Raw genomic sequence first — 6,638 nt, forward strand, 5'->3', positions numbered from 1 at the left:
CAAAAGTGAGTATAAAAGACTACGCAGATGGTCTATGTAGAAAGACATAATTAGTTGTAAACGGTTTGTAATAATTCAAAATACATGTATTAATGAATGTTAAAAAAGTTTAAATAAAATTAAAAATAGTGAGTCAAAGAAAAAGTTATTATTATTTTAAAATACAAATTGGTCACCTTATCTTATATCTCAGGTGTCAACCACGGTTTCAACAATCAAGTCGATACAAGGACCGGAGAGGTAATATTATTTATTTATAATATAATAAGTAATTGATTTAAGGACATATAACCATTCTCGGTATCTTAATTTAATTTAAATAAATAATTAAATAATTTAGTTTAATTTTAAATCATTACATTATATATTATACATTATATAAATTCATACGCACCCTCAGGGGAACACCTAGTGTTACGGGTTTAGCAAGCTGAAGCATATGGAAAGTGGCGCTCCCCTCGCCCAGTGTACCTTAATATGTGTACTGCAGTAGCCCAACCCTTACCTTAATTGGTTGGGATAGTCTGGTCCTTCAGTTAGGGAGTTGAGTGTCGGGCTAAAAACTCGACATTATAAAAAACTTTACCGTTAAGAAACCATCAAATAAGCCTCGGAACTGGATCAATCATGGAAAACAACTGAAATCGGAAAACGAACTAAATTTGGGAACTTGGAACATAAGAACTTTAACAAATCTGGAGATCTAAAATATTTACTCAAAGGTTAAAACAAGTATAAACTAGACGTATTAGCTATACATAATAGATTTGAAAATTTAAAAGCCCAGCGCCCGTGTCTTGTTTAAAAAAAGCCGGGCTCGGCCTGGGTTTAAATTTAATGGGACTAGATCATGTTAGGTACCTAGTACTTTTGTGAGACAATAGAAAATTATTTCATTTAATTTGTATGACTTATAAACTATATAAGTGTAAACTAATATTTAATGTATTCAATACATACCTATAAATATAAGTATGAATAATAATTTTAGAAATAAAAAAATTTGTTTTTGCATATTTTGGTAAATAAAATGCATATTATACAATTTTTATTGCATATAAATCCCAGGCCTAATAATAATGTTTTGATGTAAATATCAATGATATGTATAATTTTTTGTGAGAATATTGGAAAAATGTAATCAACAAAATTATTGTTTTAAATAAATTATTAAGCAATAGAGGAAAAGAAAGAAGTAATATAAAATGTATTTAAAATAAACGAGGTCAGTAGTTAAATAGTGACATGCATAATTATATTCGGCACAAAATTTCACTAATTAAAAAATACAAGAATTATTCCATTTATAGAATGACATTAAAAATAAGTTATGGTTCAAGTTATTTAAAAGGCTTATCTTCCAATCAGATTATCTAATAGTATTTTTTTTTTAAATATTTTACAAAAATAAATATATAATTATTTATTATATTAAACATTTAAAAAAGTACTAAAAATGTATAATATATTTTTCAAATTACTAATAAAATAAGATGTTAATTGACTTAAATGATTTTTTTTTTACAATATCAATTTTAATTTGAATATTTATGTGGAAACTTCTTAACAAACACAGAAGAAATGCAAGAGTTTGATAGAATGTGTTTACTTAAAAGTTAAATTTAGTTAAATTATCTGTAATATTTGATGCATTTTAAAATAATTCTTTTATTGTCGGTTAAATATTAATTATTTGATGACTAATAAATTTGATCAGTTATTGTATTGTTTTAGTAAAGAGTCTTCTTTTTCTCCTTCGCCTTCCAGCTATTTGAGGTTAGCCACCCTTGTTCTAAATCTCCACTCATTTCGGTTTTCTACATCCCCTACACATTTGTTTTATTAAAGAGTATTTGTATATAATGTTTGTAATGGTAACAGAAAAATTAAATAAATTAATCCTATCTAATCAATTCTTCAAAATAATATTCAAAAAACTTTCTACTCAAATACATATACCTATATATTTAATTATCAATATCATTAGATGAATCATAAATTTGGTAGATTAGGATTCTATCAGTTTATTTAAGGTGAAAATTAACTGCTTAATACAATTTTTTCTAATGTATGTATTATATATATTATATATTATATAATTGATAATTATAACGGTAGGTACAAGTCATACTTAACAAAAGATTCAAAATGGTTTATTTACCACCTTATCCTTTAAATAAATGACCCAACATTCAATAGCTTCCTAAAGTATTCTCTCTGTAATCTAAGAGACAACATTTTATTTATTGTATCCGTATCATATATATATAATACGACTTCTATAAGTAGTAGATCTAAATACCAACACACAATTTTTTTCTTACTTTTTTTGATTATAAATCATGATGAAAAATGAAAGTAAACTAAATCAATATATTTTTAAGATAAATATATTACATTAAATTATTGAACTCCATCAAATATGTACTGTAAAAATAAGTTTAATTTTTTTTTTTCAGTGAATTAACTAATAAATTATATAAAATAGGTTTTTGCAGTTTTGTACATAAATATAGTGTATAAACAATGTACATCAAGTGACACAAATAAAAATTGAGGCAACTCAAGAAAATCTCTAACAATTAACAAATATTTGTTTTTCAGTTAAATGCATTATATTAGTGAAAGACACTCAGAAAAAGAAATAAGCATTAGTATTTTATTTTATCAAATTAAGAGAATCAAATTTAAATAACAAGACAATTTTATAATTTACTGAAATCAAGTATTTAGATGGCATAGCTATATTAGACAATTTTTTTTTTTTTTTTTTAGTAGATTAAATATTAAACTATTACAAAATGTGGGTACTAAGTACATTAAGATAATATATTTTAATAAATCCTGTACATAAATACTAATAAATAAAGTGTAAAAAACATAGACTGCATTTCATTTATAGTAACAATAAATAAAACGTAAAGGATTCAAGAAGCCTATACGTTACATACGAATAGTTACTAGTCTATAATTAATTTTTTACTTAAAACTTAGGACATTCAATTTAATTTATCTTTTTTTTTTTATCTAAACTGATAATAATACATGTATATACAATATATATATATATATATATATATTCAATAAAACGCCAAAGAATATCTTGGAAAATTTTCATTTCAATAATGTTTACATATTTGTGTATAAGAATTGAAAAAAATGTATATTTATTTTATAATAAATAATGAATAAGTTTTAAAACATTTAATTAGCATAAAATAAATTATCTTGTTCGAGTAGGGGATGTAGAAAATTGAGACGAGTGGAGGTTTAGGAAAAGGTTGGCCGACCCCAAATAATTGGGAGAAAGGTGAAGAAGAAAGGATAAATTAATATTATAACTAAAAAGTGCTTAAAAAAAATTGAATATAGGTGAAATAAAGACATTTTTACATTTTTTTAAAGGAGTAATTTTAACTTTCGATAAGAATTATTTACTAAAAAAAATAAAAAAGGCTAAAATTATCAGTAAAATACAGAACAAACTTATTTAAATATAACTATGTTAGGTAAAATACTCACAATTTATATAAAGCCGATGAAACGGTTAAAATAATTGGAAGCATAAAAATGGTAATGGATAATTAATAAAGAAAAAATGTTTATCCCACCATGGATATAAATAATTTAAGCAAGATAAAAATTTCAACAGCTCTAGATTTGCAGGTAAAACATAGACTACCCTATGAGGTGAAAACCAAGGACACATCAACAACCCGAACCCGCCAATCGAGTAATTTGAAATGATAGCAAAAGAACATGACGTAAGAAAATTAAATTACAATTTGAAAACAATTAAAATGGCGTAGAAATTAAATGTACATATTATAATATTATAATGGTTATTACACTGATGGTAATGATTTTAAGCCTATAACGTTATGACGTTCTTGTCGCTTATAAAAAGAACTCTGTATTTAGAGAAATGAACAAAACGAAAAATTATGAAAAAGAAAAAGAATACATTGAGCAAGATCAGAATACCAGTATTTCTTTAGGTAAGATATATTAAATAAGATACTGGGGTAGTTTTTCGATTGATATAATATATGAAGCAAATAAATTGATTGAATCATCAATTTTTCGATTAAAAAATGTTTTATCATCATATCTTTCGTGGTGTATATTAATTAACCCCAAGCTTAGGTACTCAGTCATTCGTATCCCATTTTATATCTAATCCATGTACTGAAACATAATTAAAAAAATTATTGTTAAATATTAATTTATATACTGATAAAATTTGTAACAATTTTGTAACTGACATGAAAAATCTCAGGGGGGGGGCTATAGTCCAGTGTGGCTCCCCTTTCCGGACGTCTCTAATTACGAATATAATATACTTAAACGGGTTTTTAACGAAACGATGGTTTATTATAGTATATTTACTAGATAAGGAATAATATTTTAATAATAACAGGAATTGGAAACTGTTCCAATCCCTGATATAAAATGTAATTTAATCCTACTTAATCTCTCTACACTATTCTTGTTAAGTATTTTATTATATTTTTTTTATTAAAATAAATTATATGTATAATTTTGGGAGTTTATAAATCCCGCCGAATATTTTTATATATCGATTCCGCCGAAGATTTATATATGTAAATGTATAAGAATATAACATTATATTATAATATTAAAACATTTTTGGATTTTTAAATACATAATATTGCTTCCAGCAGATTTTCTACTAAATACTGACACAGTAAATAATATTTTATTCTACTCTACAAATTCTTATTTAAAATTACTATGCTCTAGTGACAAAATATTAAATATTTTGTCAAAAGAGCAATACAAATTTTGTAGATGGTACATTTTATAGTTGCCCAAAATATTTCTATCAACTGTTTACGGTTGATATTTTTAAAAATGAACATAATGTTCCATTATTCTATTTCTTATTGTCAGACAAAAGCAAAAATACATACGCTACCGCATTTAGATGTATTATTAAAACATGCTCAGTTCAAAATTTATACTTCAATCCAACTACAATTATTGCTGATTAATAGTCAGTTATTATTATATATATTATTATTATTTATTTATTCTATAAAATGTATATGTTTTTTTCTTACTTAACTTCGTGCCATCATACCGTAGTGCTAGATATGGTATATACACGTATATATATTATATATAGTATATACAGTGAAACTTCCATATAACGAACTTCCCCATTTAACGATATTTTCTATTTAACGAATTATTTTTGAGAACCATGACTTTCATTGTTAATTACCTACACGTAAATTTATCTCCAAATAACGAATCTGATGTTTCTATATAACGAAATAATTATTCGATAAAAAACTGGTTTTTGTAAATGTTATCACTATCAAATTTTAAACATAGTTCTAAAATTGTACATGAACAATATATCCGATAAAGATAAACACCGAAGGTAGGAAAACTGATTAATTTTACTGCAATATTTCAGTTCCGATATTGACGCGAACGAGTATACATGCGAATTTTTTCTAGTTTTCATTTTGTCCGTACAAAAAAAAATGTCGAAACGTAAATGTTTATCTATCGCCGATAAATTTTAAATTTTAAACGAAGTCGATAAAGGTGTTAAAAAAAAGATATTGCCGAAAAATATAGTATTCCAACAATTTCTCTATCAACCAATGGCGTAGCTAGGATTTTCTGAAAGGGGGTGTTATTGTAATTATTAAATATTATATATAATACGTACAAACTAAGACTTTTATTTTAATTAATTAATATGTATACATAATGTCTGTAATAGAGATGTAATGTATATTCGAATTCGGATAGCTTTACCATAAATTATTCGAATATTTGACTATTCGAATATCAGTATTCGACGCTACAATGCCCATTATTATTAAACGTTTTGTGTTGCACGAAAACGTAAACGAATAATTTTCGTCACGTATTGTCGCAATCGCGATAATGTTAACCTGTATATATGTAATTAGTAGGTATTGTGCATTATTTTATATTTCATATTGAATTATCGATTTACCTATATTCCGATAATAATGTAATACAGTGGTTCCCAACCCATGGGCCGCGGCCCACAAGTGAGCCGCGAGCAGGTGGTACTGGGCCGTGAACCATATTTTATTAACATTACTTACATGTATTTTTAAAATATTAAATATCAGCAAGTGAAGAAGATTCGTTGATTGAACTCAAATGTGATCAGACTCTAAACTCGTTTTTTAAAACTACACCATTATTACCATTATACTTAAATATTCGGCGAGACTTTCCAGTAATTTCTAAAATTTTACTTAGAAATTTGGTGGGCTATATTTCAACAACCTGTGTGTCTTTGTGAACGAGCTTTTTCTATTTTTTAAAAAATAAATGTAGGAATAAATTGAATTTTGAGTGATTTAAGGCTAAAACTTTTCATTTTTAATCCAAATATTGATTCTCTTATTGGGAACAATCCAAAATTACATTAAATTGTTTAATTCTTGAATAATCTACTTCAATAAAGTTCTATTTTTTGATAAACAATTGCTTTTTAATAAATAAATTGTAATAACTGACGTATATGCATATTATACATATATAACTATTGGTGGGCCTCAAACATTTTCTACGAAATTGGTGGTCTGCACTACTAAAAAGGTTGGTAACCGCTGATGTAG

The sequence above is a fragment of the Sipha flava genome, unplaced genomic scaffold (assembly GCF_003268045.1).
Source record: "Sipha flava isolate LNK unplaced genomic scaffold, YSA_version1 132_pilon_pilon, whole genome shotgun sequence".
NCBI classification, from domain to species: domain Eukaryota; kingdom Metazoa; phylum Arthropoda; class Insecta; order Hemiptera; family Aphididae; genus Sipha; species Sipha flava.